The 16016-nt window shown below is 38.4% G+C and overlaps 1 protein-coding gene across 1 annotated transcript in view; it reads left to right on the top strand.

Annotated features, from left to right (window-relative positions):
- Nucleotides 1–16016, top strand: part of CNTN1 (contactin 1) — a 248240-nt gene that overhangs the window by 74802 nt on the left and 157422 nt on the right. Inside the window, exon 2 of the mRNA XM_065838300.2 lies at nucleotides 1982–2027. The gene's annotated coding sequence lies outside the window, so the exon portion shown is untranslated. The remainder of the gene's footprint in view (nucleotides 1–1981; nucleotides 2028–16016) is intronic.

The following is a 16016-nucleotide window of genomic DNA, read 5'->3' as shown; positions in this document are numbered from 1 at the left end:
CTATTGTACAGTTAGGGTATTTCACTGAGTATGGTAGGGAATAGTTCTCAAGCCTTTACTTTAGAAAAAGACATTGTGAACTGAGGGAATTAAATGGAAAATTGGCATTCTTTAAATGCTTGTCATTTCAGAAAACCATGCGGGACCTTTAAGTTGTTTTTTCTATATTCTAGTTTATTTTCCACCCCAGCTAATAAATTATGAAGCAAACAAGTAAACCTTCCTATTAAGTGTTGGAAAAATGACAGAATATATTGCATTATCCTGATGATGTACTTGATAACTTGTCACTCCAAGAACTTCCTACTTGAGATGAATGTGTTGCTCGTGTACTGGTTTTCAGAGTTAATAAGGCTTATGACCATGCAAAGATGTGCTCATCAAGGGAGTGAATGGAGACTAAAATTTAGGCATGACAAAGGGAGTCCTATTGGGTTATGTGGCTCTGAAATATTAGTTCAAATTATTTTTTTCCACAGACTCTCAGGAGTAGTTTACAAGGAGGCAGAAATAATATAAATGTTCTTTATAGATGGGGAATATTCTGATATTCTGTCCAGGTCAGCAGCAGCAGAAGGATTAGACCCCAATGCCTTAGCATGTACACTTACTTACTTCATAAGTGGGAGAAGAGATGAGCTGGAAGTACAGTCATCATCTCCTCTCGGCACAGTGAAAAGACTGTGATGTCAAACTCCTGGAGATAAAGTGCCACAAGAAAGTTGTATCTCTTTATATAGACACACAGTGTGTGGAAAGAAGTAGAATTACACAACTTAATGAAGCTTTATGAGGAATTATTACATTTCCAATCTTGTAAATGGCCATCAAATCACTGAAGGGCAGATCTGATTTTGTGTTGCAGTAAATAAGAGCAGAAGAGAAACAGAGCAGTGGGCAATACCTTGACTGAGGTATCTACAAAGTGCTGTAGCTTTGGAGTTTGAGTACTTGGGTCTTTTATGTCACTCACGGAATTAGCAGTTGGACCTTATATATCAAAAAATTTCCTTACCTCACATTTATATACTTAAATTGTTGTCCGTTTGGCCACTAACACAACTTTAAAATCCCTTCTACAATAGGGCTGAACTACAGTTACAAAAGGATGTACAGGCATGGGAGAGAGCTGGAAATCTGTTAGTTTATGTAGCCAGCTTCTGAAGTGAGTAGTCTGTATTATATGATATGTTTGGGTTGTGCTAGATCTTGGAAGCATTTGAAAAAAATTGCGAGTAGTGCCAGTTTAGTGCAGTTCCTACCTTGGATCCACTAATCCAGATGTATAGTAGATATTACACCCAGACTTCTGAGAGAAGAAATTGAGATTTGCGGTTGGTTTGACAGTGTCTGCAGCTGTGAATCAGAGAAGATTTGGGAAGAAGAAATCAAAGCAGAAATTAAGTAAAGATTTTTGAATAATTCTGGAAGGGCATGGCAAAATTTGTCGGACAGAGACAAATACAAAGAGGGATCAAAAGAGATGCTATAAAGGGAAGAGTGAAAAGTGCTAGAGAAAGCAGGAGTTTGGTGATGTATCTGAGCAGGCATCTCAGTGTAATTTACTGCAGGAGAGGGCTCTGGGATCAAGTTTTTGTGATAAGGTATTTATGACTTTAAAAATAGCTAAATGTACACCCAAGCTTAGTTTTAAAGGCAGTCTGTAATAGCTTATGTATCAAGTAATCAGAAAAAATAAAACCACACAAGCTCACTTGGCTTTTAAAGTTGTGTGGTTTTGTTTGTTTGTTTGTTTGTTGTGGGTATTTTTGTTTTGTTTTGGTGGGATTTTATGAATATATTTTTGTGCAAGAAAGTGTCTAACTAGAAACCCATGCGTTTATGAAGTCCAGGAAACATCTGGGAAAAGCTGATTATAAGAGAATGTTATGAAAGAATGCAGAACAAATTGTAACAGAACTGGTAATTGAAAAATTGAGAGATGAGCAACCAGCTGAACCCTGTCTTTACTCAATTCTAGATACTGCCTCTGGATCTGCATTGAAACAGGCTCCACCTCATTAGAGGTTAGTGACTTTTCTTTTTTTCAATTCTTATATCCAGTTTTAAAATAATTATTTATTACTATGTTTAAGTAATGAGGTGAAAGACATGAGCTTCTTGTTAGCAAATAATTAGTCCCAGTGCAACAGAAGAAGTGGTAGAAACATTGTTAATTCATAAATGTATGCTGAACTAATACATAGAAGCAGTGTTGTGCTTTTGACCTCATCATTAGTTTTTAAATGTTAGCTATATTGAAATATAGCATTTTAGCATTAGGTCTACTGGCGCAGATTTTTGATTCAAATACTTCTCTGGTTTGAATTGATATTTGATATGTATATCTGTCAGTTTCTGTTTGAAGGTTAGAGTAGTTCATACTTCTGAGATGGTACCTGCCATGAAAGCCACACCAAATGAGCTTTTTGTATATATAATACAGATGCATAGGACCCAATCTCTATTTTCAGTGACTATACAGAAATGACCTATTGGGTTCTACAATGTATATATGTTTGAAACATGTAAGGTGGTACCTGCTGATCAGGTTAATGCAGGCTAAAGCCATTCCTGACCTGGCTCTATACACACATATTGCTGAGCAATAGGAAGCCTGAATACATCACTGAATACAGTGATGACTGTATTCACTTTATGAAGGTGGACTAACTTTGGGCTGTCTATAAAATCATGTTACACTGCAATAAGCAACATTACATGTCTCTGGTGAAGCTAGTCTGGTGGGATGGACAGTTGAATTAAGAGGGGCAGCTCAGCTGGGTGCAGTGATTTCTAATGCATCTAGCCGCATATAGGAGTATGCTTATATTTTCACTAGAGGTGTGTAGGCATTATTTTTCTCCCATGAAGATCAATTAAAGATTGCATTAAGTTGATGTATATTCCTAAGACTATCACTCAAGTAAGAACATAAACAAGAGCCACTTTAATGCAATTTTGGAAGCAGTTTTCATTATATGGTTCAAAATACTTGAAGTGAAATCCACTATTCTGTGGTAGAACAGGATGTGAGGAAGTCACAGCTCCTAATGGCAAAACGTGGTTCCTTGGCTTAAAGTTATTTAGCACTGACATGTTCAACTTCCGTGTTCTTTACCTTCTATAACTTCATTAATTTTCTGCTACTGGACAAGGAAGGTACCAGCTCAGAATAGTGCTATAGTGAATCCTGTAGGTACCTATCTCTAGCCCAAATCTTGAAGTCTGAAACTTGGTGTCTTTGATACATTGACAAACTGATTTGTTGAATATTTGTGTAGTACTGAACCCAAGGGATCTGTGCAATATAAGCAAATAACTGTAATTATTCTTATGCATTGTGTTTTGGTTTTTTTTTGTCAAACACCTCCTTGCATTTCCATTTTACATACCAATTCAGTTAATTTTTGTTTAATGAACAAACTAAAGTAGAGCAAACTTAATTTTGTAGCCCTTGTTAGCTAACCTGTCTGAAAAATGGCTCTAAATCTCTGGTTTTTACTATTTAGTTTTTATAGAATCAAGTATTTGTCTGGCTGTTTCCAAATGACAATGACATGACTTTTTGTATACTGTATTATTCAGTGCTGGTGAAATGGCGTATGTCGTAGGCATGATTTAGGTTCAAATATTTTCTACCCTTAGAAATACTGTTTTTCACATAATGTCCTTGGATCTTGATTTATCACATAATCTCTGGAGAAAGCTAAATCTTCTCTTCAACCTGTTTTATTTATGTTCTAGAAAGCTGATTTCTACACTAACAAAGATATAAGTGCAGCTGTTTAATAGTTATTTGTGATTCCAGTTGCCTGATCAGATTTGGTTCCTGGAAAATGGGGGATGTCTTTCTATTTGGATGATGAGTATGGAATAAAGCTCACTTACACTTCACCGAGTATGGGATATTATTGCACTGTGCTTAGCATCATACCAGACTGGAATAGTTCTGGTCCTTACAGAAGCTCTGCTTAGGCTCTTATTTTGATTTACGGGTATAAGTGAAGCTATTCATCAGCCATATCTGACAGCTACAAGCTGTCTTTGTGTGGTGATGGTGGAGGAAAGTGTGCTTCTCCAACCTGTAGCAATGTATGCTGCTGCAAACAGACTTGCATAGTAGTTCTGCCTTCTGCACTTATAAATGCACCTTATTATCTTTTTGTTTGTTTGTTTTTCCTTGGGACAGGTGTTTATGAGCCAGTTCTTTCATTCCTGAAATGTGTTTTGCATCTGAGATATCATATCTTTCTCATGAACCTTTTCTGTTTGAGAAAGATTTTATCCACCTTTGTTACACTGTTCCTCATGGTCAATTCCCCATGTACATGTCATCATACTTTCCTTACCACTAAGCCTATACTTGGCATGGTACATGCTGTTATTCTGTTATTAAAGGACGACCATTCCCCTGCTTATTGTTCTGTATGAATGAGCTCGTGATCCCAGGAGCATCTGGATATACCTGCTGCTTTTTGTCTTCATTCAAAATGGCCACAGTATCCTGCTGTTTTTAATTTATAACTGCCATCAGTGAAGGTGAATATTACTTCTATTCTTTGGCTGAAAAAAAGGCGAAATGAAGGACGAAGTTCCTTTTGGAGGAGTGGGAGGTGGAAGTGCAGGAATCCGCGGTTCCCTGCAGGGCCAGGCAGTGTTGCTTATTCTCCTGCGGGACAGGGCACCTGCCTGCGAGTCCCTCAGGTGGTGCCGTGGGGCTGTGCAGCTGCAGCAAGCTTGCAGGTCCTGTGTACAGTCTTATGTGCAATTCCTCATCCACTACTTTTCCCTGGGGAGGGAAGCAGCTGGGAGCAAGCCGCCTGTCTTCTGGATGGCTCTCTCCTGAGCTCATGGGACACAGAGAGGGAGCAGGCCACATGCTGAGCATCTAGCTCTGATCACCATCTTTTAACAGTGCCTGTCATGGTAAAATGACAGGCTGGGGGGAGGGCAGCGCAGCTGTAATGCGACATTACAGCCTCCCTTTTTCTCTCTGACCTTATGGGATTAGACAGCCTTGCGTAGGATCCGCCAGTCATTCGCGTCTGGTTCAGGACTGGGAGAGATACTGAGCTGTGCAGAGCTGCAGCAGAGGAGACACCTCTGGTAGGACTTGGTGCTTAGAAGGACACCATTCGGCTGCAAGCGAGTGGCACAAGGTGCCTCTTGTGTGCCTCTCCCATGGTCTGATTCGAAGACATGATTCTGTGAATTGACCAGGAATGATGACTGTCATCTATTTGAAGAGAAAGTTGAGAGGCAAGTCTATTATGCAGTGGGTATTCAGCAGGAGTAATAGTGTTGTGTTGTGTTAATTATTGCATAAGATAGAGCATCTCATCTAACAAAGGTCTTTCAAGTATGCAATAAACTAATGAAATAACCAGACATTCAGAAGTAATGCTTTCCATATATTGTTGTATTTTTCCAATGCAATGCAGTCTCTTCCCATTAAAATCAGGCACTGCAATGCCCCAGAGTATGAAAGAGTTAGATCAGTGTTTGGATGTAACTGTTGCTTCAGACTAAATATTTCTCAACAGTCTTGCAGAATTCTGTTTGGATACGTTCAAATGAGCAGAAGCAGTTCAAATCAACGTTTTCCTGGAAAGGCCTTAATAGGTTATGTTCTGCTTATTCTACATTAATTTCTATAACTATGCAGCTGCCTTTTACATCGGAGGTATTATTTTCAAATTACTGAAGTATTTTAAGAGCAATGCTCTTGGTAAAGGCATAAACAAAGTACAAAGGCCAGTCTGTTTTCCACATAGTAGATTGTTGTTGAAGGGTTTGTGCCAGCCAGTACAGAGAGTGCAATCGTGTCTTATTCCTCTCAAGAGAGATGAATTACTCAACTGCCTTGGCTCCTGCTGCTCCACATTCTTATCCTTGAGCTATATTGTTGGAGTGGTCTGCTCCTCTTCACAGAGCAGCCAGTGCAACTGGCAGAAATGTGAATGTACAGCATTGTGTTCATGAAAAGTCTTCACCTGTGAGCTGGTTTGGATATGCACCAGCTTTCCCGATAGTGTAGTTAACTGTGCTTTTGATATTTTTTTTTTTAAAGAAAACCAACAGTTTCTTCAAACAACAGCACTGTGCATAGCAGTATCTGTTAAAACTCTTGCAAATTTGCTGAAACTGTGTTATTGATTGATACGATGCAATCCCTGGGCAGGTTTTCCAGATGTTTCTTTAGCCAACTGCTGGTATTGATGCTGGGGTTGAGTCACGGATATCACCTCTTTTTCTTGAGGAAGGAAGGGTCTGTGTCAGGCACTTATATCACAGATTTGCTGAAAGCTATTTGAATCAAGGCAAGATATTAAGGCACTTATTTTTAAGTGTTGCTGTCTTTCACAAGTAAATAGGAAGAGATTCAAATGACTCAAAACAGTGTGCCAAATGTCCTTGCAGGACTGACATCTTGGAAAAGTGACTTTTCACCTTGCATCAAGAACAGTGTATATTTTTCATTAAAAAGAGACTAACTCTGCAAAAAAAATTCTTAATGGAGCTTTCAAGAATGATGCAAAGCATCAAAAATAAATGAAACATCAAAACATCATAGATAGTATGAAATCTGCTATTATCTGCCAATATTTGTGACATGTGGTATTTCATTTTTACTTACTTTTGGATAAACTGGATAGGCTGAAGGTATTTAGGTCTTGCCAGAGGCAAGTTGCATCAATGTGACTATATAACGTCTAGAAACTTTTCTTTAGTCTTTGACATCCTTTTTAGGTGTTGGTTCAGGGACTAAATGCAGAATGCTATTAATGACTTCGCTAACATCATGTACTCCTCCTAATTATACCAAATACAAAAGCATAACTTACATATTCATTCTAAGGGTAATTATTTATTGGTAAATAATACTCCTCTCTCCTCTTCAGGGATGGTGAAAACTTCACACTAGAAGTGCACGTTCAGCTGGTTTCCTGGTCCTTACTGGGTTCGCTTCACAGCTTTTTGAAATACAGCTCTCCATTTTATAAATAAGATTTCATGCTAATTCTTTAAAATAATACCATTTTAAAATTGAAAAAGGATAGCAGAAACATATTTATTTTTAACTGAGAGTTGGATAAAAATTTGATCCAAATATTAATTATAAATTATTCACTACTGCCTACCTGATTTTGAAGATGACGTAAAACAAATCTCCGAGTTACATGTGCTCTGCTAATCCTGAATCATGGTAATTTAAACAGCAGTGTTGTTAACTATTCCTTATCTCTTTTTTTATGTCATCCACATACATCCACAAGTCTATACACACATATATTCATGCATATACATGAGCAAGGTACATTTTAATTGTATTGGTCTCTTCTGAGTGATACACATTTTAGTTATTCTAGTGGATACAATAGCTTTGGTGAATTTATTTTGTTCTGTCCAGAATAATCTTCAGAGAATCTCAATAATTTGCATTAAAACATTTGGCTAATATGGAGTGTATGTTGGCCACTGTTCTAACCTTTGAACATTTCCCAAAAGGTAATTAGCATCTCCCTTGAAGTGCAGAGCATTGCAAATACCCTGAAAACAGTCAGTGCCCAAAAATCATTAAGATTTCAGTGATGACTTATGCAAATTAGATTAGGGTTCACTGTGCTGCTGCTCAAGTAATGCAGAAAAATCTAATATTAGTTTGAATAATGATGTTATGAGTTCAGCTTCTGCATGCCCATCGGCTGTGGACAGGATAGAGGCCATCTGCTCTCTACTCTCTGCTGTTCTCCTGGGGAGAAGAACTGTCTTGGCAGCTGAGAGAAAAACGTGAGTCTGTTTTGTCAGCAGCCAGGTTGGCTGTTTGTTCTCCCAGAAGATCGTCTATGGGGTAGTTCATGGATCAGAAAGGCGGCTTCCACAACTGTAGGTGAGACTTGTGCTAGCTGGATGATGTGATGTTCTTCATAGACTCGAGTGTGCCATCATGAGACATTCTAACTGCAGAACATTTCTGGAGAGCTGGACACATTTGAGTAGTGGCAAAGAAAAATCTGCTTGGCCAAAGAAATATTATTAGAAGTGGCCTTTTCTCTGCAGAAGCATGAGGGGTGGTGGCCTGCAGGGACTGCTTGTTTTTACTAGCAATAACTTCATTTTGAAACTTAGATTTATTTCTAGAGCTCTGTAAAAAATAGATATTCAAAGTATAAAATTGTGCAAGATGATGTTTGTATACTGTGGTGGGACAGAAACAGATCTAGGTGGTACAGGTGTTTCTTATCTCTATTATTTCTCTTGGGATTTTTTGTTCCATTCTCCTCCTTTCCATATTCCCCCATTTTTTTTTTCTCTCACGTTGTTTCCTTCCTTCTGGAGTAATTCCTTCCACTGAAATCCAGTGCTCATTAACATGACATTAGAAACAGGATTTCAGGCAGATCTTTCTTGTCCCCTTAAGCCAGCAGTTACTCTCTTCTCTTAGGCTTGCCTAAAGAAGGCCAAAAAGACCAAAGGTATTAGCTATTTCACCACATCTGCAACTTACAGTTCTTTTGGGTTCTTAACAGCCTGTTCATACCCCTAGCAACAAAAAGACCTAATGCTGTATTCCTAGAAGCAGTGAGTAATTTTCCTGTGTAAAAAATCACAGGCGTGAAGCACTGGTGATGAAAGGCCCACCAGCTACTCCATCTCTCTACCAAGTCACTGCAGGGAAAAGAGAAAATGGCAACAGATGCCAGCACATTGCTTTGTGGCCACAGACCAGATTGCATCTTGAAAATGTTCCTTCTTCTGTTTCATGGCAGAGCTTGAAGGTGAAAATATTATTCTAAATGAAAGTATTCTTCTATAGCCACAACACACATTGGAGTTAATAAAGGATTTAATCTTGGAAAGTAATAGAAAACCAGAGCAATAGTGTATTTATGGTGGTTAAGACCGTTCAGCTTTATTTGTCTTTCAAATATATTTCAAAGTTCAAACTCAGGTGAGAGCTGTGACTTATAATTCAAGTCTCCCTCTAGTTTAGGCTACTGAACCCTGGTCCCTTTTGTGACCATGTGCAGGTCTTCCGTATGTTCTGGCTGTGTATGTGTGCATATGCATTCCTGTGCCTGCAGCACCATTTATCTCCTGGACTTCACAAAATTTCTCTTATCAGTTTTTGTAGTGAAATTCAGCCAAGCACTATTGAACCAATTAGTCACGTTCTTGTATGGAGAAGTCATTGAAGAGTAGTATGTATAGTACTGAGATTTCATGCTTATTGTTGAAGAAGATCGAGTATTAAAGTAATACATTGACTTTGGTGCTTTAGTAGACCACGTGTGAGTTACTAGTGAGCATGTTACTGAGCTGCATTAGCTTGCTGTCAGTTACTTCCCTTCTGAAAACCAATTCTTACAAAAATGTTTTGAGGATCATATTTAAAGTGTGGGAAGCAACCTGTGTATTTCTGAGGTCACTTCCCCTTGTTTTATAGAACTTTTCAAAGTGAGTGATGTTTGTGCAGGTTGGGAATATGTCTGCGTGAATTTGGTGTTCGTTCTATGAGCAGCATCTTTATCACGCCCTCTGTTTTGACAGGAGGCTTTCATTTAGCTTTGTATATTCATCTCATAAGAGACATTTACATGTAATAGCCAAACTGTGCTTGAGAAATTATGACAGGAGCAATCACACTGTGGATGACTTTACAGGTAAAACAAGCAGCTGTTTGCCGGCGATGCTGCTCAGCTCGAAATGACGCCTCAGAGCAGGGCTGGTAAGGGTAACGTGGAAGTTCCACACAAAGAGCACAGGGACCAAAAGGGTATTAGAGGGGTTTTTGGAGGTTTTCCCTGAGTAGAGGACAAGTTAAGCAAGCAAGGAGAGTTGTCTGTCCAAATGGATCAAACCAAACCTTGGACTAGTTGTTCCTCGGGAGTATAACTGAGAAAGGAATAAACAGCCAGCTGGGTTTTAGGAAGAAAATATCTAAGCAGCTCTGGGTCTTAAAGAGCAGGATTTCAGAGACTTGTGGTTCAAGCCAAAGCCAGCCCACCATGGGGAAGGTCTGGAAGAGCCAACAGCAGGGTGGGCATGACACGAATCCTGTGTGGCCTTTGCTTTCAATATAGAGTAAAACTAAAACTTGTTTATATTAATAATAAAATTTAAGAAAGAAGTAAAACCTGTGAAAAGACTCATTCCCAAGCAGCTAATAGAGTGTTTCTTGCAGCTTGTTGTGAACCACTCCAGAGTCCTCGGGCTCTGCTCAGATGGAGCTGTGGTAGCAACTGTGCGTGGTTTGTATACAAACTGCCGAGCCTTGAAGATGGGTGAGGATCGGAAATACCTCATCACCTGTTTAGGTTGGTTTCATTTTCAAGATGGCCTAGAGTTTAAAAAAAAAAAAAAAAGTAATCATATAATTATAGAATAATTTTGGTTGGAAGAGACCCTCAGGATCATCAATACAATTCAAAGACTTTTGGGGTTTTATTTCATGCTTCAAATGTAATTGTATACACATATACACATTATTGGTAAAACTATAGTGTGTAGGGTACATATAAAATTAAAAATAAACATTTAAAAAGATACTTTAAATGTATATTTAACTAAATTCTGCCAGTTGTTTATGTTATGTGCATCAATAAATGTACTAAGCTGCTGAAATTTTCATAGAGCTTTGTGTTGCCAGCACCACTCACATAATGGAGCTTTAGTCTGGTCTAACATTTTACTGTTTCCTAAAGAAACAAGGATTATGCATTCATGTTCTGTCTGTCAGTCCTCTGCATCAGGTTTTGACTTACTGATCGAGCTCCCTCAACTTGGGAAGGAATTCTTCTTTGAGTCCTGAAGATACTTACATTCTTACAAGTTTCATGATGGCTGTGGCTCAGTAATGAGGAAAAACTCTGGTTAAGGGGGCGAGAGAAGTAGGACTCAAATCTATAGGAAATCATCTTTATTACATCTGTCGGTCACAGAACAACTCATTGCTTTTCTTTTTTTTTATTTCACCTTTCATATTTCAGTTTTCAAGTAATGTGATTACTGAATTCACCAAATATGCAGATTTACAGATAAGATGCCTCGAGATGAGAAATTGAGAGTCTTTGCACATTGTGCTTACTGCAACTAAAGCTATTTTGCTTCATTCTTTATCTTTAGAATTATTAGTTATGAGCCATTTTTTGGTTTTGTTCTCTGACACTAGTCTGACTTGCGGCTTCAGAAATCTTTTTGGCTGGTCTTTGAAGAGATTTGCATTAGAACACACTGAAATATGATAAGCATGTATCTCCAGAAGACCATTTAAAAAAAATCAGATTTCAGTATGGAGTCACAATGAATTTAAATACTTAGCTTTTGGTATTATTCTGAGAGCTAGTCATTTATGTTCTTATTTTCATTCCTATACTTACTTACTGTATTGTGACAAAAGGATTTGAGTACTGTGAGTAATTTCTAAAAACAAAGCAGAAAATTATTTAAGAAGTCTTGCTTTTATAAAACCTTCAATGGCCTTGGGCATTAAACTAACCAGAAAAAAGAAAACAAATATCAAATAATGTGCCTTCTGCAAACTGAGTGAAAAAAACAACCTTTCGGAGTGCTGTAAAGGTTGTTAAATTTGGCTTCTGACAGGCAGAGATGCAGGTTCCCGATGTGGGGACACATGGCTGCCACTGGCCTGCTCCTGTCCTGCTTCGGTCACTGGTGTCCCAGACAGCTCGTGGTAAGGTGTGGTATGCAGAAAAATTGGTATTACACCTAGGCTGGAATTAACTTTAATAAGTGTAGGTATACTTTGAATGAAATGTAAAGAAATAGAGCAAAGACAACGACCTACGAGCAAAACCAATGGTAAATGATTTGGCAGGATAATGGCAGGCAAATGTGGTTGTTATTGAGTGAAAGGAAAGACACACTGGGAAGATTAATTGGAGTAGTAGCATGCATTGCTTTCTTTCAGTAGCAGTCATCGTAGAGAGGGAGAGATCACGTTGGACAACACATGAAAAGCATTTGTTCAATATGCAATAAGAAATGAACATTTGAGTCATAAACAATGGAACAGCATAGACAATACCTTCCTGCTTCACTGTGTTTAGTTCTTCTCTGAGCATATGACAATTCAGAGAAGTGTTTTGACACAGAGGCTAATTATTTTATGAAATAATTAGTTGATCAGGACAGTTTATTTTTCAGATTAAATACTTCCAAGAAAGACAAAACTGGAGAATGACAATATGGTCAACAGAAGTTGATCACATGTGTGCAAAGTTCTACTTATTCTTTCAAACAATACTAAAAAAGAAGTGACATAAATTATTAATTTTTTTTTTTGTTATGCTAAAATTAGTAAGAGGAAGCATTTTACTTAATAAATTATTTGTTGAAGCCATCACCACAATATGTTATATCTAAAGAGGTCAATAACATTCCAAAGAACATACAATGATTGTTCTCTGAGAGAGGATAAAAGGGATAAATTTCTTTGTGTTTAAGGGAATAAGCTTAGAAAAGGTTGAGGACAAAGGTGTTCATCAAGGAAATCCAAACATTTTTCTCTTTAATCTCCTACTTGCTCCTCTTGAATAAGATATTGGAGTAGATGAAGCTAAGCTCTGGATGTCTGCAGGACACATGCCATCAGTGCTACACCCCAAAATCCTGATCTTGGGATGTCTTCACGCTGTAGTAGCCTTCATCTCCTTGTCTTTGCCATTAGGGTATCCCTTTAAATGGAACAGAGCTTCTTTCCAGCCTTTACTTGAAAGGAAACTGGTGCACCTTGAGAGGAGAGGGGGAGAAGAAAAGGCAGTAAAGAGGAGTTACCATCCAGGTCTCATTTCAAATCAGGGCCTAGCTGGAGTGTGGCACATAATGTCAGCATAGTCATGAAATATGGAAAACCATACGTGTGACCTAATTGCTGCGACACTTGTCTTTCACAACATCCGATCCATCCTCAGTTCTTCCCATCCTGTTCTGTTGCTTTACAGCTTGTGTTGCAGATGCCAGCCCCTGCAGCACCATGGCATGTTAGGGATGTGTGGTATGTTTGTGCCCCCAGCACAGATGTGGGAAGGACTGTGATGTGGAATTGCAGCACAGCGGCTGTGTCAGGCACCGTTCTCTGCCAGCGGGCTGGGCACAGCCCTGCTGCTGCACCAGAGCCGGCTCAGTGTCTCTGCACAGCCATGCACCACGTGGCATATAGATAAACTTCATAATCTAGCCTGTCACCTTATTTTTCTTTGTAAAGCATTTGTCTTCAATTTGCAAGCTATGTAGAAGTGTGTGTAATTAATGAAATGTTCTTCAGTGGCATTGTGGGGACTTTTTGCTTTTTATTCCATTTGGTTTCTGAAACCTCTAGGATTAACCTTCAGCCTGAATGAATCAGGCAATCCATTTACATTCCACCAGCAGTGCACTGTCTTTTCAGTAAATCAAATATAATTCATTTTAATACATTTAATGTTATTTGCAATCATATTTTCTGGCCCCGAGCTATACTTAATAGAGTTGAAACATCATGCAACATGTAAATGATAAAACAGCCTTTACATCTTTTCTCTGTTTCCTGAGTCCTGCATATGATGTCCTCTTTGTGGTGGTTGTTTTGCATGCTCCCTGTACAGTGAGGGAGGGGGTAGGATCTGAGATTAAAGGTTGTAAATATGTAATGTTGAAACCCATGGACATTACTTTAGGAACATCAGGAATCTAAGCATAAAGTAGCTGTGAAGGCTAATTAAAAATGATTCTTATATAAATGGGCAGTGGATGGAGAGATGGGGAATGAGTGTCTCTGAACACTGTGTGCCCTGCAGCAGAACTTGGTGTTAACTGGCTGCACGGGGACAGAAGAGAGGTGGGAACCCACACTGGAGTTTGGTAGGCTGCATTATAAAAGTATCTGTGAAACTCCTCATCTCATGTTTCCTTCCTCATTGTGCTGAATTCATTTAGAAGGATAAATCTCTGCCTAGCATACAGCAAGTGACAACCAAGAGGTACAGGGAGGGGCTTTATTATCAGATACTGGTGATTAACTTACCAGACTCTGTATATAAAATGAAAGATTTAAATACATATACAGATAATAATATTGGTCTGAAATAAGAGGAAAGATAAAAAAGGAGAACATGATCAGATGTTGTAGATTAAAAAAGACAGCAGATGACTCATGTTGCTCTCAAAAACTGCTGAAGATCAATTTATTTGGGTTCTTCAGAATTCAGTCTGCTGCAGATAAATCCAGTTTAAATTATATTATGGAAATTCGAAGACACTCTTCCTTGACCACTGCTATTTTCATGATTGGTGGGAAAAAAATAAACATGCTTCCAAAAAGCCTTTTCTACATTTGAAGCTAAATACTCCTGTTGTTGGTTTTGGTTTTGGTTTGGTTTGTTTGCTTTTTGTTGTTGTTTGGTTGGGTTTGTTTTTGCTTTGTTTTGGGTTTTTGTTTGTTTTGGTTTGGGGTTTGTTTTTGTTTTTAAATTTTAAGTGAGCTGAAGAAAGTCTTTGGTCAAAAGAGAACAAATTTCCATAGGGGGCTCTGAAGAGTTGCACTGCCTGTTTTAAGCAGATGGGTAGATAGCTTTTGGGAGCCCTGGACAATCTGTGAGAAGCTCCCAGCCTTAGAGGCAGCCTCTGTGCATCAGATAAGAGAAAAGGGACTGGAGCCGGATGCAGGCAGGATCCCTTCCAGAAAGATGACAGAGGCTTTGTGGTTTCTTTGTCCTTAACTACTGTGATCAGCTCCCACCCACTCCAAAGGCAAACATCATCATGATGTTTAATTAAATGTGTTTCTGTATTTCTTCCTTTTCTTCTAAAATTGCAACTGAACACCGAGATACCTAGCCCAAGTCTTGGTCTATGAAGGAACTTGTGTAACTAGTTATTGAAAAATGTGACTGAAGAAGAAAATGTGTTTCATAATCAGATGTGGAAGACCTGGTTTGAGGCTTGGATCCAGGTCAGACACTTGAATCTTGGCCTTACATAGCAGATACGAATTTTGTGACCATCTAGCTATTGATTATATATTGGCTTTAAGTGTTCTTGGGTCCACAGTGGATTTGTTTTCCCAAAATGAGTTCCTATAAAAGTTCCTCATTTTACTTGGTAGTCCCCGAGAAGAAAGTAGCCCCTTGGAGAATGTATGATAACAGTGTAATATCAAGGTAAGGTTCTGGCAGGATTTCATAGATTACTTTTACAATGCTTCTACTTGATTTTCATATTATAGGCTTAACAAAGCCAAGATTATCTTAAACTAAGCATATCAGTCCTGTTCAAATCCAGTTGATTATTTTCATGGTGAAAATTAACATTTTAAAGTGCTTTGCTGGATCAGGGCCCAGATGATTGTTATCTCTTTCAAATGAGTGTTTTAAAGCTTCCTTGATTGTCATAATAATGGAATTATACCAATAATTATTAATGAATAGTATTACTCTGTAAATTCCTCTCTGAATGTAACTGCATACAGGAATTAGAACCTTGGTTCCCGTATTTCATAAATGCCTGTTTGCAATTTTAATGCAATTTATTTACTTTCTTGCCTACTGATAATACATTCATTACTATTTCTGGCAAAGAGACATCCTTTGTGATTTGAAAGTGGACTGTTTTGATCACATGGGATTAGATAATGAATCTTCAAAACTGCCCCTGCTGAGGAAAACAAGACAATCTGAGTTGGTTTTTTAAAAAATTACCATTTAAAATGGTATAAATCTCTTTCTTTTTGAATCTAGAAAGAAAAACAGCAGGACTGAGTAGTTAGGGACCTTGGATCTAGACCGAGGCCTGGTCATTTTGATGAGCTTTTCTTACTTCTCTGCAAGCATTTTTACCTCTCCTAGGAGGTAAATGTTGAAGAGAAGATGGAGCACTAACTTACTTAATCCTTCCTGGTGGCCAATGGATCGCTGGTTCTTGCGTCTGCTTTGTGATGAACGGGCTGGGGAAGAACCTCAGCGGAGATACTGCAGGTGTCCATTGCTCTCAGGGGCAATTTTGAATGCTGAAGC

This window comes from Patagioenas fasciata, chromosome 1 (genome assembly GCF_037038585.1).
Source record: "Patagioenas fasciata isolate bPatFas1 chromosome 1, bPatFas1.hap1, whole genome shotgun sequence".
Lineage (NCBI taxonomy): Eukaryota > Metazoa > Chordata > Aves > Columbiformes > Columbidae > Patagioenas > Patagioenas fasciata.
The sequence above is the reverse complement of the archived record's forward strand: the minus strand, read 5'-3'. Positions and strand labels throughout refer to the sequence as shown.